The 25709-nt window shown below is 56.7% G+C and overlaps 1 protein-coding gene and 1 long non-coding RNA gene across 27 annotated transcripts in view; one reads left to right on the forward strand and one right to left on the reverse strand.

The window, feature by feature from the left end:
• MYT1L (myelin transcription factor 1 like) overlaps window positions 1-25709 on the reverse strand; it is a 404498-nt gene that overhangs the window by 245005 nt on the left and 133784 nt on the right. The gene's annotated exons all lie outside the window — the stretch shown is intronic.
• Window positions 12010-14612, forward strand: LOC112664924 (uncharacterized). Its single transcript, XR_003140130.3, has 2 exons — window positions 12010-12293; window positions 13384-14612. It is a non-coding gene; the product is annotated as an uncharacterized LOC112664924 (long non-coding RNA).

Consider the following 25709-nt stretch of genomic DNA (forward strand, 5'->3'; position numbering starts at 1 on the left):
AAGATCGGGTCTGATATCCAGGAAACTGCTAAATTCTTCAAACCCAGGCTGAGAATCTCCTTGACAGGCAGATGCATTTGCAGCTCTAAGTAACAGTTGCTGAGAGATGTAGATACGGGAGATGATTGCCCTCCCTCCCGCTCCCTCTAGAGGCCCCTGCAAGTCAATCACGGAGGAGCCCGGCTGTCAGCAGAGCCCATTTCTTTGTTGGTTTGAAAATCAATACATGCTCTTTCTCTATTCATTTTTGGTCATGAAGGCTGCAATCTTAGTCAATCTCTGTAATTTTGACCGCCCAGGCTCTCTTCAGTAGCCAGAGAGACCACTGGTGGTCACGCGTCTGACGGAGCTCTCGGCGAGCAACAAGGCCCGCTCGCCCCTCCGAGCCCTGCAGTCCTCCCGCCAGGCAGCAGCGGGGCGCCCCGGTGCATCCCGTGGGCCGCTCTCGGCCTGGCTGTGGGGAGCGGGCTCTGGGCTGCGGGTGCGGGACAGCCGGGTTCCTGCTCAGCCCGGGGCTCAGGCTCGGGGGATCATCACAGCTGCACGTGGCGGGTGGGGGCCCGGGGGTGAGCCCCCCACTGCCCCGGGAGGCCTGGGGCCGGGTCACACGTCCTGCTCCTGCGGCAGATAGGCTACGGGATCTCTGCTCTTCCCCGATGTGCCTTGTGGATGCCAGAGTGCCCCCACCTGTGTTCTGGGGAGGTACCTGCCGCCCCAAAATTTCACCTTTGTTACTCAAACGAGCCAGGGAGAGCCCAGAGGAGTCACAGTGTGTCTGCGTAGACCCGGGCACCTGGGGCGGCCCACGTGCCCCCTGAAGAGAAATACACAGTTTTAATGCTCCGGCTGCAGCCCGGGTAGAACAGAGCGATTAGCAAACACTGCTCATCCCATCGTCACGGCAAACGGTGTCAGCATTTTGATGAAAGAAATGCTTTCCCGATGAAAGTCACTCATGTTCTCAAGGGGAAAGAAAATGTGCTCGAATAACCCAAGTTTGTTGATTTGGTTTTGCTTTTATTTGTTCTGTTTTTAAGTATGACATTTTAGAGCCCGGAGTCAGGATCAGTCAAAACTTTTGTATCATGAAGTACGAATCTTAACGAACGACGTAAAGCATCATAGAAACTAAATTAGGAAGGGCTCTCTCACAGCAGAAGTAGAGTATCTGTCCCTTTCTTCCAGGGCAGATGCATGTACATCACACGCGCGTCTGCAGGTGGAAATTCCTAATGAGAGACAATCCTATAAGGGTCTTTCAGAACCAGGAGGTGTTGATGTACGTTCACGGACACCCTCGTTAAATGTAAAATCACCTCTAACTTGGATTAAGTAAAATGCTCGAAATACATGCCTTCAGACATTTTAGAATTTAATCCAGATTAAGAGTCAGCAACTGATAAGGCGTTGGTAAAGGCCATTTAATTCCATTGCAAAAAAGCTGCTTAACTGTTCTGCATTTGTTCTGTCTTTTGTGGACATTTGCTCCTTTTGTTTGGCTCCAGCCAAGACAATGAGTGAGCCCAATGGGTCCCGACACCATTTTGAATGCTGAGAAGGAGACGACTGCATATTGGAGTAGATTTTAATCAAAAATTGGGTTAAAAATTTAACCAAAATGTATCTATTTGTAGAACTTCTGGTTTCTTCAAAAAAAAAAAAAAAATCTCAAAACACTGCATGTCAACACTACCGGTCTGCTTTGTACTGTGACGCATGTTTTCTGTGGGGAAGTGTAGGGCAGGGTACAGAAACCAGGGAAATCTCGGTCTCCACGGGACGAGGACGGTCCTCGGTCTACAGGCGCCCTCGCTGCCCGCCGTCCGCGCCCACACCCGCTGGGGCGCCCAGGCATGAGGACGCGCAGCCGCCCCTAGACGGGCTCACACCCAGGCGCCGTTCACGACTTTACAAAGTTCAGGAACACAGCCTGTACGTATTTTCATGCCAATAAAGGTAAACGGATTTTTATGTTTAATATCCTCTTTGTAGCCACCGTGGTCACAGTCTGCTAAGTTGATTAGCCCCCCCCCACCCCCTACTGCGTAAACCAATAAGGAGCGCACACCCGTTTTCCTTATTGACGTGGGTGTTCCACATCCCCCGCCAGGCACAGGTCAGAAGGCATGTTTCTGGGTCATGTTCCTTGGGAACGTCTTTCCCCCCAGGTCACTAGATACCACAAACCAGCCCGCAGAAGAGGGGCACCGCTTACACCCTTAAAAATCAGAAGAGTCAGCTATTTAAAATCTTTAAAAAAAATCCTTCAGGTGGAAAAAAAAATCCATCAAGGTATGACAAACCCTCATTCTTTGAGGGTTTTTACATCGTGTTTGATTTTTGCAAACAGCCCCAAGTCACGCAGGCCATGCCAGCTGAGTAAAGCCAGAGCCAAAACGGAGCAGGGCGGCTCTCCGTCCAGGGGGGGAGGCGCACCCCGAAGGCGTCTGCCCCCGTAAGGTCATGGTACACTGTAAAGCCCCGCACACAGAGACTGAGGGGCTGAATTTGAGGATTTAAGAACTATAATAAAAACTGTAAATGTGTTTTCCTCTGTTATTTTGATACTCTGGGTTCTTTTCTCCAATAGAAAGTCTAATTTTCTGTCGATACAGGAAAATACCATCTTCTCTTTTTCTCAAAAAAAAAAAAAAGGATTATCTCTGCCTATTTTTTTTGGAAGTTCTGAATTAATATTGTTTATGCTTCATTTGCACAACACAAACTATGATTGCTGTCTCTCTTTCTTGCCTATTTAAGCGTTATTTCAGAATGATGGGACCCTCTGCCTAGACTCCCACTTGTCATGCGTCGGTCCTTGCAATCACCTGTTCTAAGGACCCAAGTCACTGACTTCCTCGAGCCGCGTGGTGCTTACCGCGCCTTAGCGTGCCAGCCCTCCTCCGCCCATCTCTCCATACTGCTCTTTCCCCATGATGCTGATGTACCACCAACAGTCTGCAGAGCTCTCACTCCACGGATATTTTAATCAAACAGTTTTGCTTGAACAACGGCCATTGCGCTAACACGCAGGAAATGCCAGCCTCAGGCCGTATGAGACCCACCTGCCCAATAGGAGGAGGGATGTCCCACTTTGGGAGCTCGCTCTGTGGGGACGAGTGTGGGGTCACACTCACCTAGACGCCCGGTGCAGGACAGGGTCCTCAACACAAAGCCCTACAAGTGCTGGAGAGCTGGAGACTCCATTTCCGCTGCTTTGCAGGCTGATGTGTGTGAAGGAGCAAACCGAAAGCTCTCAGAAAAGTTGTGGATTCTGAGGTCGAAGACCCCGAGTTGCTGGGGAAATGGGGAGGGATGGTCTTCGGGACAGACACCCTTAAGAAGCGCCCACCAGGGCGGCCCCTGCTCAGCCAGGGTCCTTTGCTCAGTCCACACCTATGTCACGTGGTTATTGTTCTGTTTCACCGCCTCTGAATTTCCCGGAGGCCAAAATTTCTCCCTGAGAATCTCAGGTGCTCTCCTGGGGCCTGGGGTGTCACTCACGCAGGTGACAGGATGCTGCAGGCTGGGAGATGTCTCCCTAGCACCTGCGATGCTGGGTGGCTGCATGTGAGGGTCAGAGGTCAGGCATCTTGCCCTTGTGGGGTTGGCTGGGAGGGCCTGAGGGTCAGCACGTGTGTGGGGATGGGCACAGCCAGAGGAGGTTGGCTGACTGTGGAGGTGTGTGTGTGTGTGTGTGTGTGTGTGTGTGGCTGGGGTGTGGCTGGGGTCCCTCGAGGCAGGCACCAGCCTGTTTTGCCCCCCTCCTCCCTCCATGAGCTCCAGGGCTGACTCTGCTCCCTATGTGAGGGGTGACATCCTCCTCTCCAGCTCCGCAGCTCCCCAGCTCGAGGACCACAGCCTCGGGGAACACCTGTGCGGAGCACCTACTGGAGCACCTGCCAGGAGCACCCATGGACTGACCGTCCTACAGCCTTGTGCCCGCCAGCTGGTCCGTCCTGTGCAGGTGGTACCCCACACTGCACACTGCGCTGCCCTAGATAAGGCAAGTGGTCTCCCCTCCACTCGTTGTGCGCATGTGATCCAATCTGTGGACATGATTGTTTGGAGAAGCAGCCGTGGAGCGTGAGATCGAGAGGAGGAGCCTCCCATGGAATCTCTGATCCGTTTGCCGTTTGCAGACAGCGGGGGGACAGCGGGAGACGGGGCTCGGCCTGGTGCTCCGGGCATCTGAAGACGTCCATGAACTGTCTGCAAAGGACGCTCTCGGTGACCTTGGAACGCCCGCCTCTGGTGGGCGTGTGGGGCACAGCCCGCTTGGAAGTCGGAAGTGCCCTATGTCCATATACTCACGTTCAATGGAATCATTTCTCAAGGACCAAAGGAGTGAGGAAATGTATAACGTGCTTTAACAATTTTCATTTTTAGTTGACTTTTTCTGGTTGGCCAGTATCTCTCTGCTGCAGCTAAGTAGGTGCAGGATAGAGACTCCCAATGCACTGATGCACTGATCCTTCTCTTGCCCCCAGACTCTGCTGAATATCGTAATGAATTACAACTTTAATTGTATAATCATTCCTGTAAATCTTCTCCAGGAAAAAATAAGATGTATAGGATTAAAATATAAATTAAATATAATTATTCTTCCAAATATCTGTGGTCATGAAGACTAGTTACCTTAATATTTGCTTTCTTAAAAACTATGCATCTATACACGCGTCTCACCCAGGGGTGAGGGCTCATTGGACTCATAGCCAGCGTGTGATCTGAACAAATGGCCTTTGGGGAGATTAGTATCTAAAAATAAAACTAAAGACCCAAAGGACCACGTGGGCCATGGAAGCGGCTCTGAGGACGTGACACAGAGTCAGCGGTGAGTGTCCTCGGAGGTTCCTGGGCTGCCCTTCCCAGCTCTGCAGCCCTCGGTGCACGAAGCACGGACCTAAATAGCTCTGTGGATAAAAGACACGTCGTAAAAATAGTCCTGTCTTCGTGGCTTCCTTCCTGTTGTTTCTGAACTTGCTGCACTGTGGCATCCTGGTGCGATAAAGGGGGTTTTGGTGGGGCCGGATTTAAATAGAAGAAGCACCGTTTTTAAAATGAAAAGTGCAGAAGATGTTAGAAGAAAGGAGGAGGTCTTTGTCTCCCAATTAAAAATGTGTGTGTGTGTGTGTGTGTGTGTGTGTGTGTGTGTGTATGGCAGGGGGAGAGAGACAGACAGACAGAGAGAGTGTGAGTGCCAGAAAGGCAGACTTGGAATAGGGGTTTTGGACTGACTTTAAAAAATACTTAGGAAAATATATAGATATTATTTATTATGTTATAAATATAACACAAGAGCCCATACATCTTTACGTGTGTATATAATGAATTCTACATATTTACAACACAGATACTATTAGATGTAGATACTATATAAGATTTTGATAAATAGGAACTTAATTAGATAAATAAGTTTGGCTTAAAACCAAATGCAATTTAGGAGCCCTAACACAAGGCTGAGAATGCCCATGCAAGGAATTCATAAAACAGTGTTTCAAAAACTGAAGCACTGTCCGGATGACTTCTGGCCTCTCTGTTTGGAAAATAAGGCGTAAATCTTATGTGCAAGCGCATCACATGGGTGGCAGCCTGTCCTACCTGGGAGCCCCTGGTCTCCGGGCTTGTCGATGCTTCCCACGGCCCTCGCGGATGCCACAGCAGCGCAGAGCACTGTACGACCGGGTTCGCACGTGCGGGGATGGTTTATATTTCTTCTAATGGTTCTTACAAAATATAATGCAATTTGGCTGAGAGATTAGTGCATTTTCTCCCTTTAAGCATCAAGGAAACAGATGTGATGGACTTGCCAGCCTGGGAATGAGGTGACCACCCTCGTGTGAACGTGTGCTGGCTTGGGGTCACGTGGCCCGCCATGCCCGGGACGCCCCTGCTGTTCAGCCCACCCTCGGAGGCGCAGATGACCATGGGGACACACCTGTAAGCGCTGCAGGTGGTGCTCTGTCCCCCTCCCAGTGCCGTTGCTGGGGCTCGGGAAGAGGGTGCACCAGCGTCCACGAGGTGCGCCTCAATCCTCACCATTCCGCATGGATTCTGTGCTTTCCCTTACCCCTCCCCCTGCATTCGTCCCACATTAACCCACGAGCTGACACCCACATGGACCCCGTCAGCCACAGAAACACTTCACGATGGTTTCCCTTGGTGCTCCAGGCACAACTCTCGGGGGGCAGGGCCCAGGGCGACCTTGAACGTCCTCCGAGCCACTGGCACTGAATACAAGGCTCTTGAGTCAATCTGTTTCATGGAGAAGAAAGGACAGGATCCGGAGGATTTGTTCCTTCCCATCTGAAACATCTCAGCCTGGTGACGGCTCCGAGACGGCACTTCTCAGCAACGAGACTCGGTGACAACCGGGAACTGCAGTTATTAGCATTCAGAAACCATCCGAGGCTGCAGCTGAACTCCAGCTGTTAGCAGGCTTGAAAAGATCCAGTGCCTTGCAAATCTCTCAGACAGAGGCGTTTTGGAGACGAGCATTCCATGACCAAATCACGTTCCCAGAGTAAACTCTCCTTCTGGTGATAATGAATAACACAATCAGACAGCCATTTCAGCCTGGATGCTTTCAAGTCTGCGCCAGGGCCCCTGTTCCCCCAGACGCTGGGAGGACTCAGGGTTGCGCTCAACGGCTCACAGGGACACCTGCGTTTCTGGCGATGCGGGATCTGGGTCCCCGGGCAGGTACGCCGTGCAGCTCCGTGGGCGTCAGGGAGGCCGCAGGCCCCGTCAGGAGCCTTCCCACGGTGCCCCGGGGCGGGCTTTGTCCTTGTGGAGTGTGCGGGGTGAGCGAGTCAGGAGAACCTGCAGCTGCCTCTCTGCTCAGAGATAAGCCTTCTCCGGTGGAAGCCACCCGGCCGGCCGAGGCCTCTCAGCTGGTGGCCTTAACCGGACACCAAAGGAGTCTGAGCTCTTTACATGTGGGAGGACCAGGGGGCGTGTGGCTCAGGGGCTGACAGGGGGCCGACAGGCTGCCCACCTCGTGCGAGGGCTGAGACGGCAGCCAAGGCAGGTGCAGGCGGGAGGCCTGCATCCCAGACAAGGACAGCCGGGGACATGGCGGGGCGCTGCGGCCACCAGACAGCAGTGCGTTGCCGCTTAAAGACACGGGTCCATCTGGTGCCGTGTCTCCTGGCTGCCAGAGGGACTTCCAATTTTTAATTTTAACACACATTGCCTTTCACTCTCCCCCTCAAGAAAGCAGCACAGACATGGACTGCAAACTTTCAACTGCAGCTGAATCGTCATTTTAGGAGCCAGAGAGAGAATTCTGTTAGAAGCAATTAGTGAGAGGCCACCTGGGTGGGGAGCTCACCTCTAATTTAAGAGGATGCAGGATCACACCTCTTGCATCCTCCAGGGGCTCTCGGATCCCACGGTGCCTGCTGCCTGAATAAATTATCTGCAAGCTCCAGGGCCGTGGCAGGAATGTCTAATAGTGGTTTCTTCAGGAAAGGCTGGAGTGCATGCAGAGGGTGCATCTCTCAGCTCCCGGGTGCCGGTGCAGGGGTGCGCGGGGCCCAGGGTCGCCGCCTGCCTTTCTGGGTCTTGTGGAGCAGCAGGCGCCAGCCAGGCCGCAGCGCCCCAAGTCAAACGCACCTGAAGACACCTGCAAAGTGCGGCGAACAGGTCTTCCCACCAGACGATTTCTTAAAACCTGTCATAAGTCAGCGCGCGTGACTCTCCAGAAGGTGGGTGCTGTGCCTTGTGTCCTCGCTACAGGTCACGGACCCCACGGGAGCCCCCCCCTCTGGCAGCCAGTTCCTGCCGAGGGCATGCGCGCTCCCCTGCATGGTCTCGTGCGCCCTGGAGGCCACGGTAATGCGAAATATCGGCCTGGGTTTTGCTCCAGGCATGTGTAGTCTTCCCTCCATCCCTCCTTTTCTTCATTTACTTGCTCTTTCTTTTTTTTTTTTAAGATTTTATTTTATTTTATTGTATTGTATTTATTTGACAGACAGACCATGAACAGGGGGGAGGAGCAGTGAGAGAAGCAGACTCCCTGCTGAGCAGGGAGCCTAATGCAGGACTCGAACCCAGGACCCCGGGATCATGACCTGAGCCGAAGGCAGACGCTTCACCTGCTGAGCCCTGCAGGCGCCCCTTCTTGCTCTTTTTTCCCCTTCATTTCCCAATTCAATTCTTGAGTGGAGCAAAGGTGGGAAAATATGAAAATCACATAAAATTACCCATAGAGATGCCAGTAAGGCCCAAGGGGAAGTCAGAGGAGAGTGGCCTCACAAACACGGAGGATAGAGCCACGTGTCCATGGGACACAGGTCGCAGAAGGGGGTCGCGGTCGTGGTCTGTAGACTGTGCTCAGGGAGGCTCCGGAGGACCGCGGAGAGAACCGCCTTCCCTGAGCACTGCTGTCAGAGCCCCGAGCGCATGTGGTGGAGCCCCCAGCGCACGCGGTGGAGCCCCGAGAGCACGCGGTAGAGCCCTGAGCGCACGCGGTGGAGCCCCGAGCCTATGCCGTGGAGCCCCGAGCGCACGCGGTGGAGCCCCGAGCCTATGCCGTGGAGCCCCGAGCGCACGCGGTGGAGCCCCGAGCCTATGCCGTGGAGCCCCGAGCGCACGCGGTAGAGCCCCGAGCGCACGCGGTGGAGCCCCGAGCCTATGCCGTGGAGCCCCGAGCGCACGCGGTGGAGCCCCGAGCCTATGCCGTGGAGCCCTGAGCGCACGCGGTGGAGCCCCGAGCCTATGCCGTGGAGCCCCGAGCGCACGCGGTGGAGCCCCGAGCCTATGCCGTGGAGCCCCGAGCGCACGCGGTGGAGCCCCGAGCCTATGCCGTGGAGCCCCGAGCGCACGCGGTGGAGCCCCGAGCCTATGCCGTGGAGCCCCGAGCGCACGCGGTGGAGCCCCGAGCCTATGCCGTGGAGCCCCCAGCGCACGCGGTAGAGCCCCGAGCGCACGCGGTGGAGCCCCGAGCCTATGCCGTGGAGCCCCGAGCGCACGCGGTGGAGCCCCGAGCCTATGCCGTGGAGCCCCGAGCGCACGCGGTGGAGCCCCGAGCCTATGCCGTGGAGCCCCGAGCGCACGCGGTGGAGCCCCGAGCCTATGCCGTGGAGCCCCGAGCGCACGCGGTGGCTCCGCTGAGCCGCGCACCTGGTTTGCTCCACTGACGCCGTGTCCTGTACTGGACTGTGTGCGGCCTGGGTGGACCGGGGGTGGGGTGGGGTGGGCTCATGTGCCCGCCCCGGGGGCTCTTGGGGAGCGGCTCGGCCCCTGCAGGGCCCGGCGGCTCGGTGCTGCGGCCCCACTACGCGCGGCGGGTCGGAGGCAGGCGCGGGGACCGGACGTGGCACGTGGGCCCTGCCGAGACCTCGTGTCGGCCCGCCCGACGCTCCACCCGCGCTGATCCGAGTCCGACTCCCGGCCTGAGTCCCCAGCGAGAGCACCTCGCACCCTGACCCTGACCCTGACCCTGCCGGTCCCCGCTGCCCTCCCACCGCCACTGAGGCAGGTGCTGAGCCGTCTGGGTGCAGGATGCCGGAGCGCCGCCCCTGCCCGCCGTGCCCCGCCCCTGCCCCGCCCCGCCTCCCCCCTTGCTCCCTGGGCTGGGGCTTGGGCCTCGCTCTGGGTGAGCGGGGGAAGGGGCCTCACGCCGGCCGGGGTCTGGGGGCGACGGCGGGGCGAGGGGCGACGGCGAAGACCCCGAGTGATCCTGAAGTTGCGGCCTTGAGAAGCCGGCTGGGGCAGAGGCCGACCGGGCAAGGACTCTCCGGGCCTGAGGACCCCGCGCCTCCAGGACGTGGGAAGAACATTCCGGAAACAGGGGCCCTGGCCCTTCACATGTGCTGACAGCTTAGGTTTCCTCTTAACTTTTTGATATTTTTAAAAACTAGGTGAAGACACTCATTCCTCACATCAGTAGAAAATCCGGGCCAGGTTTTAGCTGTCGGTGGGGCGCAGCAAGGGAGCACAGCGGGGTGAGGGAGCGCAGCGGGATGAGGGAGCCAGCAGGGCGAGGGAGCAGGCCGGGATGAGGGAGCCAGCGGGATGAGGGAGCACGCCAGGACGAGGGAGCACACCGGGACGAGGGAGCACGCCGGGACGAGGGAGCACAGCGGGACGAGGGAGCACGTCAGGATGAGGGAGCACGCCAAGTCGAGGGAGCACAGCAGGATGAGGGAGCAGGCCGGGACGAGGGAGCACAGCGGGATGAGGGAGCACGTCAGGATGAGGGAGCACGCCGAGTCGAGGGAGCACAGCAGGACGAGGGAGCCAGCAGGACAAGGGAGCAGGCCGGGATGAGGGAGCCAGCGGGATGAGGAAGCACACTGGGACGAGGGAGCATGCCGGGACAAGGGAGCACAGCGGGACGAGGAAGCACACCGGGATGAGGGAGCTGGGACAAGGGAGCACACCGGAAGAGCGGCCAAGCTAGCCCAGGCCCAGGCCAAGTGTGTGCTTCCTCCGTCCACCGCAGGGCCCTGGTCCCGCAGAGCCTTGCCTGGCTCCCCTCTGAACAATCGAAATCTTTTCTGAGAAATCACATGGTAGGTCATGATGACATTAATTTGTTTTGAGTATGAACCTAATCACATCAAAGTATCTATTCCTTCTAACACCTGAATTCCCAACATCATCCTAATGGCTCAACACTTTCAATCTTGTATTTGTTCAAAGATGCAAAAAAACACAACCAGGTTTCTGATGTGAGAGAAGTGCCCTCCAGGAAGGAAAGGGGGAGGGAGGGAGTGATGGAGAGGGGAGGGGAAAGGAAGGATGAAATGGAGGAGGGGAGGAGGAATGAAGGGGGGAGAGGAGGATGATAAGGAGTGATGGAGGGGAGAAGGGGAAGGGAGTGATGGAGGGGGAGGGGAAAGGAGTGATAGAAGCGGGAGAGAGGGAGTGATGGAGCAGGGAGAGGGAAAAGAATGATAAAGAGAGGAAGGGGAAGGAGGGATGAAAGGGGAAGATGGGGGAGGAGGGATGAAGGGGAGGAGGGAGGGAGGGAGGGAGACAATTTGGGAAGGACCGACTGGAGGGCTGACTTGGGCAGGATGGTAAAAGTTTACGAGGTAAGAAAACACAATATTAAGCCCTTGTTTCCACTGATAATGTAAGTAAATTAAAAATAAAAATGTGCCCTCTGCCCTCCGTCTGAGACAACTTAGCAGAGATCGCCCGGTGATGACGTTCGAAGAAGAATCTGTGACTTGACCGACTTTAACGTGTCGCGTTGAACCCAAGGCCTAAAGCGGGTAGGGGCAAGAGAGCCATTTCTGCAGGGCCGTGACCTAGCGTGCGGACCGGCCACCGTGTGCCACTCGAGTCCCGCAGCCGCGCCTCCTGCCCCAACAGGCCGCCCGCCCCCCACAGCTCCGCGTGCTCCCGCCGCCTCGCGCTCAGTTTCGGGTCCTCACAGTCCTGCCGATGCCGAGTCAGCCCCCCGCACCCGCGACTGGAGCTGTGGCAGGTCCTAACACGCGAGGACGCCATGGGAAACCGCAGAGTACTGGAGATCAGCGCTGGGGAATTTAGGATTGTTTCCAAAACCTGGGTGTGGGCAGGGGGCGGACACGGAGATGGCAGGGACAGGGATGCTGGAGGCCCACGAAGGGCAAGTGGGACAGATGGGGAGAGAGTGTCCCTGCGGGCGGAAGTCAGCGGATGCAGAGGCGTGGACCAGCGATGGCAGGTGTCGTGGGGACACCCCCAGGTGGCTGAACCCCGATGTGTCGGCTGCACGCTGTGAAGTGGCAGCTGGGGAGGCCGCGGGGCCCAGATCGTCACCAAGCTCAGAGGCGATAAGGAATTCAATCCTAGAGGTGATGGCGCCGCTTCGAAGGGCTTGAGGCAGGGGAGCGGCGTGGATTAATTCGTACCGTGTGGATCACTGTGAACGGGAGGAGGCTCTGCCGGACGTGGGTGAACCCAGGGCTCCGGGTCAGGAGGCCTTGGGCGGCCAAGGCCGGAGATGATAAAACCCTGAGCGGGGTGTGGGAAGCCGGGTGCAGAGGGCGCGACACAGCAGGGGTTGGACCCGACAGCACAAGGGGGGGCCGTCTGCCGGATGAGGAGGGGACAGGCCTGTGATCTCGGCACATCTGATTGGAGGATGGTGAGGTCACTGATGGGCAGCCACCAGGAGGAGGAGCCTCAGCCCAAGGCCAGGGCTCCCCAGGACCAGGCTTTGGGTTTGGGGCATCCAGCAGGATCAAGTCAAGATGCTCCTAGGCACACGGTCCGGAGTTCAGTGAGGACAGCAGAGCGGGGGCAACAGACCGAAGGGTCCTCAGCATGCAGGTGGCCCCGCGGACCGGAGGGTGAGGAGACAGCCGGCTGAGACGGGGGTGCCCAGGCCCCGGGGGGCCAACGGAGCAAGAGGGGGACAGAGCAGGTGCAGTGGGGAAGGAGGGCGGCGGGGGGGGGGTCTCTGTAAATGCGATCAGTGACGTCAGATGCAGTTTGGAGGCTCATGAAGTTAGACTCACAAACGTCCCTTGGGTTTGGAAATCAGGACTTGGCTGGTGCGGTCGGGGAGTGGGGGCCCGTGGGGAAGGCTGAGCACACGGTGGGCACCCGCAGACCCGGCCTCGATGGGCAAGCCTGCTGTGCTCGCTCATGCGGAGCTGCTCCCGGTGGCCCCCCAGCCTGCGAGAACACCCCATGGCCCCGGGGGGCGGTGTGTGGAGGCCGGGAGACGGTGAGGCACGAGGTGCAGGGGCTGCTGGCCAGAGAAGATGGGGTTCAGGGGCCCCCAGACGGTGGGGCGCTGTGTGCAAGGGTTGGGGCACGCCGGGATCCACTTCTGTGAGGGGCTTAGTGCAGCCATCAGAGACTCATCAACACCCCACGGTGAGGACCCCATTCTGCCCATTAGGGCCGGGGCGGGGGTGGTGCTGCTGATGCCGCATCAGACAGCGGAGAAAGGGGAAACCCCTCCCAACACGTAGGTTTCTCAGCCTCGGGGTTGGAGACCCATTCACCACCTGTTGGGTGAGCCACTCTGCCTAAATAATACTTAGATTAATTAAGATTTATTAACTCGATAGCTAGGAAAATTAAAAATAACCCTGTTGGCACTTGAAATTAATGAGGCATTTATTGATTACCTACCTAAAGAATAAAGTGAATAGTATAGTCAAATCCGCAACTCTAGGCCAAGTCCCTCCAAAACGTGGTGGTTTGGATTTTTATAATTGGTAAACTTAAAAAATAAAATTCACTCGTGTCGTCATCACTGAGTGCCTGACATACCCAGGGAGGCGCCCCTCTCTCCCGGTGCTAATGTCACAGCCGGATGGTCACCTAAGGTCCTAGAATGGGACTTTGGCCCCGGGAGTAAAGTCTGTGACCCTCAGAGCCCTTAAGCATGACCCAGCGTCCTTCTGAAGTCCTACTTTCTTCACGCAGATGGTGAAAGACAGGAATATGTTTCCCTCCGTGAATTGCTAGCACGTCCTGATGGTCCCTGAGCCAGACCCTCCGGCAGGGGTGCAGGACGTGCCGTGGGTCCTACGTCACCGCCCGTCCCACGCACCCACGCCCCCCGCTCTGGGTCGGGGTGTGGGCCCAGGCCTGCCTGCCTCTCAAGCCTCGATCTTCCCATGGCGATCCACTGCCCTAGATTTCCACGCCGTGATTCCCAGCACGCGGGGTGCACCGAGCCCCGCAGAGCCGTCGGCCATGCGCCCGAGTGAGGCCGTGAGCGCCCCGGAGCAGTCCCGAGCCACCCGCGTCCTCCCTCTTTCGATTCCCATCTCAGCGTTTCGCAACTTATTTTTCTGTCTCTTTCGTGTCCTCCTTCCGCCAGTGAGTGTTGGTCTCAGGCACCCGGCATTTCAAAACCTGTTCCATGGCTTCCTCCCCATCTGCCCCCACCCCAAGCCTGACTTTCTGTGCTCATAAAAAAAAAAAAAAAAGAAAAGAAAAGAAAAAGAAATGATACTACTCTGAGACCCTTAAAAGTGGTCACATAAGAATATCCCTCAGATCACACGGCGGGTGTCTGGTGTGGAAAAGATAGGTAGGTAAGTGCGTTTTAAAATGTTATTATTGCCCTAAATGTGTTGCTTCTCTGTACAAAGTGAATTCCTAAACTGCATGATAAAACCTGTTAATGTGATGAAAAAGAAACAAATGGAAGAAGCGGCTGGAAAACTCTCCCAGGAGGATATCGCTGAATTTTAGCTCACGGACTAAGAACCTGCGTGCATCTCGGGGACCTCGTGCCTTCCCAGCTCCAACCTGAAGGCGGGCCAGCCTCGCGCTGCGCTGGGGCCGCAGGAGGAATGATGCCCGTCTCCGCGCCCAGCGGCCCGGTGGAAACCGGTCACGATCCTGGAGTCGGCGCTGCCACACCTCGATCCTCCGAGGGCCAGAGAGCGCAAAGGCCGATCCGGTTCCCAGAAAAACGGCACCTCCCGCCGCTTCCGTGACACCTGCTCAAGAGCGGAGTCCTGCCCTGGAAGGGAGGCCGGGAAAGGACGAGTGTCCTCTCGGAGTTTACCTAAGCCCACGTGAATAAACCGAGAATTACGTGTTTTTATGTAAAATACCTTCAGTGAAACTGCCTATTCAACTCTCATGAGCAAGTCGGAGAACAGGCCTAATCTAAAAATTAAACGTGGATTAGAAGTTTATTGCACTCAATTCATTGGAGCCATTCAGGTGTTTCCAGCCTCCCCAAAGGAGCGCGGTGCTCAGGGCCTGTCTGTCCTTCAGTTCGCCGTGGCGGGGGGCAGGGCTGTGGTGGGGGGGCTGACGTCAGCAGGTGCCACCAGGGGAAAGGGCTGAGGTCACACCAGGTGTCCCCCTTGCAGGCCCTGCTGGGGGGCTGACGTCACACTGGGCACCCCCAGCAGGTGCTGCGGGAGGGAGGTGGGGCTGACGTCCCAGGAGGGAGGTACCTCCAGCAGGTGCCACTGGGGGAAGGTGTTGACATCATACCAAGGGTCCCCCTAGCAGGCCCTACTGGGGGGCTGACGTCCCACAGCAGGTGCCACCAGGGGGCTGATGTCCCAGGAGGTACCCCTCAGTCGGTGCCGCCAGGATGCTTAGGTCACACAGGGAACCCCCAGCAGGTGCCGTGGAGGGAAGGGGCTGACGTCACACCAGCTGTCCCCCTCGCAGGCCCTGCCGGGGGCTGACATCCCAGGAAGTACTTCCAGGAGGACCGCGACTCAGGGCAGCAAGACCGTCTCCCGAGAAGGGGAAAGCAAGCAGGTTCTAGCTGGACCTTGCCAAGGTCTCGAACAAAGCACAACAGCTTTTTCTCTCTTGCCTTTTGTTTCTTTCAATCTGGGAGGGAATCTGAGGGTTTCTGGCCGTCCCGTCCAGGCACGGCGGCACCTGGACGGCGCTGGTGTCCCGCTGGACGCCGGGTGGTACCAGCACTGCTCTGTCACTGTGGCCCCTTAGGGGCTCAGACACAGGTTTGCACTGGTTTGCAGGTGACTGTTTCAATTTCACTCCGATTTTCGCCAGACGCCCTTAATGACTTTGCTTATGGACAAGGTCAGAGGTCCCCAAGAAGCTCGGGCGACGCAGGCCTGCGCAGAAGCAGAAATGCCGCGGCCTCCCTTCTCGTTCCCTTGTCTGTGTTTCTTAGAGGCTATGGATGTTGGCCTTCACTGAACTCAGAGAGAAAATATCAGCTGCCGTAGAACTGGTTTGCTCCTGCTGAGATCGTCGTCACCCGGGCCGGTCCCTGGGACTCTGCGTGCAGCAGCCGGTGCCTCTCGTGCCAACAGACTGGGTTTTATTTCCCTGTCATTCCAACGACGGCAGACAGTGCGGCCGCGGTGCAGACTCCCCGGAGGACGAGCATCTGGGGCTGTGGACGGAGGCACACGTGGAGCTGCGAAGGGGACGCGGCCCCACAGCCTCACTCCCCTCCTGGGGCCCCGGCCCCGGCCCCGGCCCCGGCCCCTGTGGGCTCCCCGATGGTCTCCTGGTGGGGACTCCATGCACGTCTTGGGTGGGCCGGAGGCCCTGACGGCTGCATCCAGGCAATTCTGGGCTCCGAGGACCACTCCCCTCCGTCACACCTGTCCCTCGAGCCGGCACGGGGAGCGCCATGCCCGTGGCCAGTGGGATTGGAGTGTTGCCAACAGGATGAATCTTAAATACGCCTTGGCTCTCGCCAGTCAGATTAAAAAAGAATTAAAAAACAACCTTCTTATTCCCTGCGTTGTTTCTTGGAGAAAAATCTGTAAGGGAAGGTTTGGCAGATTCACAAGGAGGTGTGAACCAGCACGCTTGGCACGCAGGCAGCTCACCAGCAAGCTGCGTGTTCCAGGCTGTCGTCCCTGGGCCGCCGCTCATGAAGCCGGTGGGGGCGCGTCCCGCTGAGCCCTGCGTCTGCCCTCTGGACACGCGTGGGCTCAGAGTGGGAGCCTGCACTCGGCCGGCCACCGTCTTGGCTCCCGCCGCGGTTTATGTCACGTGCACCGGCTCTTTCCTCAGTCACGGCCCCGCTGGCCCCTCTCCTCCCCATGCCACGCACACCGTGCATGCACATAGACACCACAGACACGCAAGCACGTGTGCACACGCACCCCGTGCACACGCACATGCTTGGAAGCCTACGGGAAGGTGTTGCCGTCGACAGGAGGGCCAGGCGGAGGCGGGCGGTGGCTCATGGTCACCTGCTCTTCCCTGGCAGGTGACAGAGACCGGGTTGCCGGGCCTCTGCTCCATGGAAGCGCGGGGGGCGGAGGGTAGCCTGGGCCGCGGGCGGCAAACACAACCAGCCTTGGTGACAGTGTGACCTAACACCGGAGACAGCTTCTTGGGCCACAAACGGGAGCTTGCCCACTCCTGCCTCTTTCCCCGGGATGGAAGGCTTTACCGAGTGGCCGACGCTGGGACGGCGGTGAGCTCCTGCCCCCACGTTGGGCAAGGCCGGGTCGTCTGCCCAGGGAAGTGCTCGGGGACGCCCGGGGCTGTCTGCTTGGTGGTCAGGACCCGTTTGTCCACCTGAACCGAACGCACGCGTGGGCTGTTAGAATCCGGTGCAGACGCTCTTCTGGACACGCTCCATGGTCGGCTGTGATGGCGCCGTGTGGCTCCAACGCTGGCCACTGATCGGCCCATGTCCCCACTGCAAGGGCACTCTCGTGGGGTGCTCAGGTGTGCCCTGGGTGGTGGTGAAGACGTGGACACTCCCTTTAGTCCCTGCATGGCAGGTGTGGCCGGGGATTCTGGCCTGGCTTGCCCCCGCAGACCGTAGGTGCTCTGGGAGCACGGGGGTCACCGCTGGGGCAGGCACGGCGCCCGGGCCAGCACCCACGGACCTGCACACGCGTGCAGGAGGCCAGTGCAGCTGGTCCCTGATGCCAGTGGGGGACCTGCTCTAGCCAGGGGCCACTGGTCACCCCACCCATCGCTGGGGGCTCAAGACCTCCTCTTACAGGGGTGGAAAAGCCTGCAGCCGCCTCCAGATGTTAAAGCCCGGCAATCTCCAGCCCCGTTACCAATTGGATGACCTTTCAAGCCCCTGAAGCTGTACCTGGACAGGTAGGCTTACACCCTTTGTATGACATTGACTGATAACTTGCATGTCTTTCGGGGTGCTCTTCTCTGTGCTCCTTTTTCCCTTCCGTCCTCACTCTCGGGAACATGCAGGAAGTGCTTAGTGGGTGCAGCTGAGGAGCTCAGATGCAGGGGCTCGGGCTCCGGGCTGGGGCCAGGGCTGCACTTCCCAGCTGGGTGACCACGGGTGAGAGGCAACCTGGGATTCCTTGTCGGTAACGCATGTGCCCACAACGCAGCACGCTTGGACCCTCCATCCCGAAGATGCTAGCTCCTATTTTCCCGCCACCAGCATCAGTGTGTACATGAGAGGGACTCCGCAAGCCATGCAAACAGAAGCAAAACCTCACGAGGTACCAGATTTTTGCCGTAATAAAGGTCTTTCCACCTCTTAGAATTTATAATCCTCCCCGGAAGAGAAGGCTATCATCGCGGGGAAAGGGGTAAAGTCAAGGAAGAATTTAGTTTCGTGTACAAAAGGAGTCAAGACTTGAGGAATACTATACCTAATAAATGAAGAAGACACAACAGAGTACATGTGGTCAACCCAGCGACACGGTGGTTCGAGGCAACATGCGCCATGGCCCGAGCATTGGTTCCAACCCCCAGGTGATGAGATTGACGGGTGACTTTCTAATGGAGGGTGAGGCTGGGAGCCTGCACAGCACGGGTGCCCCCCGCCCCACGTGGCATTGCACAGGGGGAGACAGGCTGAGGTGTGTGGTGTAGCCAGGGGCCCCCCACAAACCCACCTCTCGGAGACGCGGGGTTGGAGGGACACTGCAGGGATGAAGCCGGCAGGGGCGAGGCCACGGGACCCTCTACCAGACAAGCGGCTGGTGTCACCACCACCGGGCCCCAGAGGCAGGGGCCGCAGGGAGGAGGGACAGGCTGGGTCTCACATCGCCAAGACGCGCTGTGGACTTTATTTGGATTCTGATTCAAACAACCAGACCATGAAAGTAAATCTGAGGCAATCTGGGAACTTCAGATCCTCAGCAGATATTCGGTGACATTTCAGACTTATTGAAAGGGCCAAAGGGGGGGGGTCACGCTTTCACAAAAGAGCCTTATGTTTAAGAAATTCATGCTGAAGTGTTTCCAGGTAAAGTCACCCACTGACTTGAATTGGCTTTGGAGCGATCGTGTTGGGGACACAGGAGGCGTGGGGGCCCAGCAGAGAGAGGCTGGGCCATCCTCGAAGCTCGGGGATAACTCTCAGGGCCCATGAGCCACTGTGTACCTGGTGAGGCTTCCATCGCCAACAACACAAAATACAAAAAATAATCTCTCAAAAAAGAGAAGGATGAATAAGTACATTGGTCGGGGCGCAGGTGACGGGGTTAGAAGCGTGTGTGTGGATAGGGTCACGGGGCCTCTGGTGATGGAGCAGGACCACCAGGAGGTGGGAAGCCCGTATCCCTCCCGTGAGCCCAGCAGATGGGAGCTCACCCGTTCGGGAACAGGCTCGGGGTGGGGGTGGGGAGCAGCTATTCATTAACATGCGTAAGACTATGTGGGGTGTTGGTTAAAAATCTCACATCCAGGCCCCATTCCTAGAGATTCTGAGGCGAGGGTCTTGAGTGGCGATCACAAATCTGCGTGAGAAACATTACCCAGGGTGACTCTCCTGAAGGTGGTCCCGGAACCGCTCCTGAGACACTGTTGGGTGGCGGGTGCCACGTGTCGTTGCAGAGGCGGAACGGTCTACTCGGGGCAGACTCACACTCTCGGGTTCCAGGCTCACAGACTGACGTCCGGGGGGAGAGTCCGTCTGCACGTGTCTGAGGGAGACACGACCTCTGGACCCGATGATTCGGGGTCCCTCCCTGGCAGGCAGGCACGTGGCAACACCAGACGGTGTGCAGGGCACGTGTGTGGGCAGAGCCAGGACAAGGGACGAGGAGTCTGCGTTGGCAGGTGGTCCTCACAGCGGTGGCCTTGCCGAGCGGCCCCGGGAGGTGGTGGGTTCGGGCCGGGCCCTCCAGCTGGCGGGGCTCCACCTCCCACCTTCCCTCCAGGTAAGATGGGGATCCCACATCTGGTTTCCCACCAACAGAACGGGTCGCCCAGCCCCACGCGAGCCGCACACCCGCCAAGGGCCCACTGCTCCCCGGAAGGCCCCAAATTCCAGCTGTGAGTGCCACAGGGTGACGGGGCTGCCCAGCCCGCGCCAGGCCGTGCGGTGAGCGCCAAGTGTGCTCCTCCTGGCTTCCGCTGTCACTGCGCTTCTGGGCTCAGCCGCTCGGTAGCCTGGTGGGTCCGGGCAACCTCGCACGACAGCGGCCTTGCTGATAGCACCCTCGGGGGCCCTGCGTCCGCCCCTCGGGTGGGCGCGGTCTCTGCTTTCCCCCCTTTCTGAGCTCCCAGGCCGGGGCCTCCATATCACCTCGCATGTGCGTGGATGGTGGCTGGGACCGAGCAGCTCAGGTTACAAGTCCTCGTATTTTCCATGAGAGCAAATCATTAGCTGCGAGCTCCTGACAGAGCATTTGAAAGATTTCTAACCGAAATAGGATTTATAGCCCCTGCTTGTCGCGGTGAAAAGCACAAAAACAAAACAAGGCGGACACACAAAATGACCGTGACATCCCCGCTGTCGCCCTTCGGCTCGGGCTGTCAGGAGGTGGCGACCGGGTACCTCGCGGGGTGCACACGAGCGGAAGGCCGGCTCGCTGCTCCTCTCATTTGCGGGGGGACACGGTGCTTCCCCGCCACGGAACCCCACGCGCGGGCCGCTGCCGGGGCGGCCGTGTCCTCGGCGCCATCCCCACGGAAGCGCCACGCTTCTCCGATGTGAGGAGGCACACGTGTGTTTTACGTGTAGTTTTCCGTGGCTCCTGGGAGATGAGTGGGCACCACTAGACCCTCTTGGGGACTGAGGCCACTCGGGGAATGACTTGACTTTACCTTATTTTATCTATTTTGTTTTCACGTGATTATAATGATAATACGATGCTTCTGAGCATTTGAGGCTGAGCAGGGAGGTAGGTTCTGTTTCCTCCCAGAATGAGGCCCAGGCTTCACCTGTGTTGCCCCCGCCCTCCCTCCTCTGTCCCTTCCTGCCTCTCTTCCTCTTTCCTCTCATCCTCCCTCCCTCCCTCCCTCCCTCCCTCCCTTCCCTTTTGCTTTTCCGGGTCTTTGGAAGAAGCTCCGAGGCTACAGTGCCTGGGGCCCTGGGTATCCCGTCTCTTCTGATCTCGTGCCTGGTTTCTGGGGTGCTGTCTGGGTGAGGGGGGCTTGCAGGGCACGGAGCAGGAGCAGGGGGCCCACTCCGCCCCCCAGGCGAGGGTCCCAGCGCCTGACCTCCGGCAGCTGAGGGTCGCCAAGGTGGGTGTTTTCTCTCCCTGCTAACTGGCCTGGAGCCTCGGGGCGCTGTCTCCCGGCCCCCCACCCCCAGAAACCCCGACTGACAGTCCCTTCTGTCTTGTGCGTGCCGCTGAGTTACAGGCACTAGGGCGGTGACAAATTTTGAGTTTCACTTTGGATTTCCGAGGACGTGAAGAAAGGTGGGCTTCCCAGCAGGGCCTGCACGGCTTCCGGGCGGGAGGGGCTCCCTGTCTCCTGGCCGCACCCCTGGCCTGGCCTCTGCGCGGGGGGCCCCCCCCCCCCGCCGGGCACCTGCTCTAATGGAGTTTGTCTCAGCTGCTCAGGTGAGGGCCGCGTGACTGACGGGTGCAGCCGCCTGGAGCCAGGGCTCCCGTGCGGCTCGGCGTGAGCACGCGCCTGGGCTTCGGAAGGTCCCCGTGTGCACGGGCTTCTTGGCCCCGGAAATCGGGGGCGTCGTGCTTGTGGGGGCTGAGCGCGGCCTGGGGTGGGGGGAGCAGGGCGCAGGCGGCTTCACCCCCAGGGCAGACCCTCAGCTAAGTGGGGAAGGGGTTGAGCCCTACTCCCCGCCTGTAACGTCGCACCAGCTTTTAAGGATTTACTTATGAGAGAGCGAGAGAGACAGAGCGGGCGCACAAGGGGGGCGAGGGGAGCCGGGAGGGGGAATCCCAAGCAGACTCTCCCCGCGTGGACCCCGACCCGGGGCTCGATCCCAGGACCCCGAGGTCACGACCTGTGGCTCAGCCGACTGCGCCCCCAGGCGCCCCTCTGTCTGTAACGTCGTAAATGCACGTTCAAGGTTCTGGGGGCAGTAAGGTTACCTTGTGCCTTCACCGACCATGTGACACACGCCTGCTCATACGGGGGACCAGAATCACACACGCGTGCTCACGCTCCCACACACACACGCCGAGACATACACAGCACACTTACATACCACACACAGATACACTATACACACACATGCACACACAGATACACGCATCACACACAGGGATACACACACAAACACACATGTGCACGGATAACACCACACACGCACACCACACACACAGGTACACCCCATGTGCACACACGGATATACACACCACACACAGGGATACACAGACACATGTGTGCACAGATATACCACACAAGCACACCATACATATAACACACACACACATACACACCCCACGTGCACACGCAGATACACACACCACACACACAGGGATACACAGAGACACATATGTTCACAGATAACACCACACACGCACACCACTCATGCATATACACCCCATGTACACATGTAGATACACACACCACACACAGAGATACACACAAACACACGTGTGCACAGGCACACCATGCACACACACACACACACCCCATGTGCACACAGAGATACACACACCATACACACAGGGATACACAGACACACATCTGCACAGATAACACCCCACATGCACACTCACATACACACACCACACATACACACACAGATATACACATCCCATGTGCACACACGGATTCACACACCACACACAGGGATACACAGACACACGTGTGCACAGATACACCACACACGCACACCATACACACACCACACACACATACCTATGTGTACACACAGATACACACACCACACACAGGGATACACAGAGACACACATATACACAGATAACACCACATACGCACACCACACACACACCACACACACACATACACATCCCACGTGCACACACACATACACACACCACACATAGATATACACATCCCATGTGCACACATGGATTCGCACACCACACACACAGGGTGCACAGATACACCACACACGCACACCACACAAACACCCCACATGTACATGCAGATACACCACACACAGGGATGCACACACAGACATACGTGTGCACAGATACATACCACACACGCACACACACATACGCACACCCCATGTGCACACACCACACACACCTGCACATATTTTTCTGAACCATTTGAAAGTGGGCTGCAGACATCAGGACCACTCACACCTAAATCCTCAGCATTCATCCATTAGGGAAAAAGAAAAAACCCACATTTTCCTCCATAACCTAAGTGTAATCTTAACAAAAAAGAAAGTTAACATTGTTTCAGTCACATCATAAAATATACAGTTCCTGTTCACATCTCCTCCCATTACCCGTAACCAGTTCCCTGTGCATCCTCCACCGTCTAAAACGCAACCAAGAGGTCAAGTCGCTGGCCCTTCGTCACCTAGTTTCTCCCACAGCCGCCGCTCTGCCCTCCGTTTGTTCTCATCTAGGGTTATTTCCTGAATGCTATTTTAGAAGATACTTTCTTTTAAAAATTTTAAAACTTTAGACTTTAAATGATAACCGTATTCCCGCGTAAGTGCACAAGCAATGATATGGAGTCTGATTTTTAGATTTTGTAAGACACATTTTGGCCGAGAGGATTTTAGGGGAGGAGCTTGGGGGAGCAGGTGAGTCTGTGCTGTCGGGCCCCGGCCCCGATCTGCTCCTCCCCGGGCCGCTCCCGCCCTCCTGCTTCCCGCCGCGGGTCCCCGCCGCCCCCGCCTCCATCCTTCCCCTGCCTGTGTCTCCTTCCTTCCACTTGCATGCTTCAAACATACATGCAAAAGGAACAAACGAGTAAATAAAAAAAAAAAAAGAGGGCGCCCCCAGACCTGCCTGTTCTGTCTAGTGACTACTCCCATAAACATTTCTATTAGCTTCTGGTCTACCCTTCTAGAATTTTATGCAAATACAAGCAAATATATGTATGTGTGTTCATATTTCTGCTGCTTTTCTGCATCTTGCTTTTTTCTCTAACAAAGTATCCTTGAAATCTTCCTCCATCAGTTCATGGAGCGCTTCTTCATCTCTACACAGCTGCATGGAGAGTGAAGGCACTTTGATTTGAAAAGCAGAAAGCACAGCACAGATGTAAATCAGATTACTTCTGCCTTAATCTTTATGACGAAGCAAGTGTGTCTTGGTTCTTTATGAATAATAACAGCAGTAACTATAATTTAAAGGGCTTGAGCCGTGCGCTGGCCTGGGCTCTGCGTGCTACGTGCATTGTTCTACGGCATCAGCGACGACCCGGTGAAGCGGGAGACGGTCCACCTATTTCACAGGTGAAATCACTGAGGTTCTGGGAGTCGGAGTGGATGACCTCTCCGTGCTGTCAGGGCCGTGTTACGTGTGTGCAGTCACACCTCCCAGCAGTGGCACACCACACACACTTGTCTCCTTGGCTTGCACACACCCCTGCGCCTTCATCTCACCCAGTCCTGCCCTGGCTGAGACCCTCCACGGCCCTGGACTCTCACCAGTCCCCTTCTACCCAGCTCCTGAACCTGCCCTGCACCCTGCATACGTCGTCACCAGGGGCAGGTCAGCTCACGTCTCCCCTCCCTTAAACTCACTTGCAATCCCCACCGTCCGCAGCACTTAGCCCGAACTCACAGAGCCCACACCCTTCCCTGCTCCCAGGCCCAGACTCTGGGTCTCCGGAGGCTGGTACCAAGTCTAAAGTATCCATGCATCTTGGACAGGTGGGAAAGCGCTCTGAGCATGGCCCAGGGCTTAGTCCTGCAGCACCCTACCCGCCTTCTCCAGGAATATCTACATTCACCCACTTTGGAGCCTGTGTTCTGTGTGTATGGATGTCTTCCATTTTATTATTTTACACATACCACTTTCATAGCTCTTCTCACAGCATGCAGTTAATTTTTCTTTATTTGGTTTATGTGCACCCCTGCCCATTAAATGGTTAAACATAAACAACTTGCTGGCAGAGTTCCATAATTCCATTTCTCGTGTCTGTAATGCCTGGCATGTAGTTGCCTCAAAAATGTGTTGCATAAATACACAAAATCACACGTTTATGTGACTGAATTTAGAGCCAGCAATTGAACAATTCATTTTATTAAAAAAAAAAAAAAAAACCAACAACCCAGGCATCTATTTCCTTTAAATACCAGTTAGCCCTCCTCCCTCCACTCATCCCTGTAAGAAACACAGCACCAGAAGTGCCCAAGACAGCAGGTGGCCTCAGCTTAGTGCACCAGTGTCTGCAGATTTAAGAGTGGGCACTTTGCGGGTGGTGTGGGGCCAGGCGAAGAAAGGTGGAGACTGACCCCTGGTGAGGCTCCCCAACTGACTGGGGGTTTGGTGGGAAAGGCCAAAGGTGGGGCCTGGGCGGGCACACTGTGTTTCATTTAAAGTAGGACTACAGGGACGCCTGGGTGGCTCAGCAGTTGAGCATCTGCCTTCAGCTCAGGCCACGATCCCAGGTCTGGGGATCGAGTCCCACGTTGGGCTCCCTGCGAGGAGCCTGCTTCTCCTTCTGTCTATGTCTCTGCCTCTCTCTCTCTCACTCTCTCTCTGAGTCTCTCATAAATGAATAAATGAAATCTTTAAAAAAAATAAAATAAAATAAAGTAGGACTACAGGCACACGCCAGGAAGGGAGGTGGGAAATAATGACCCAGGGCAACAAGGAAGTTGTCCTGCCAGCTTTGACGCCCCCAGTAAAAAAAGTATGCATGCGTGTGTGTGTATATGAATGTCAGTGTACACATGCATGTGTGTATGGGTGCACATCTATGTGTGTATATGTGTAAGCATGTGCCTATGCCTATACCTATGCATTTTAATGTGTGTATATATGTATATGCCTATGTGCATGTGTATATTTGTATATATGTGTGCATGTGTATGTGTACATGCATGTGTGTAAAGATGCACGCGTACGTATATGTGTATATGCATATCCATATGTATGTGTACATGTGTCATGTATAGATAAGTTGGTGTGTGCATGTGTGTATGTGCATATACACATGCATGTGGGTATATGTGCATATGCTGTGTGCATATATACATGTGT

Source organism: Canis lupus, chromosome 17, assembly GCF_003254725.2.
Source record: "Canis lupus dingo isolate Sandy chromosome 17, ASM325472v2, whole genome shotgun sequence".
NCBI lineage: Eukaryota > Metazoa > Chordata > Mammalia > Carnivora > Canidae > Canis > Canis lupus.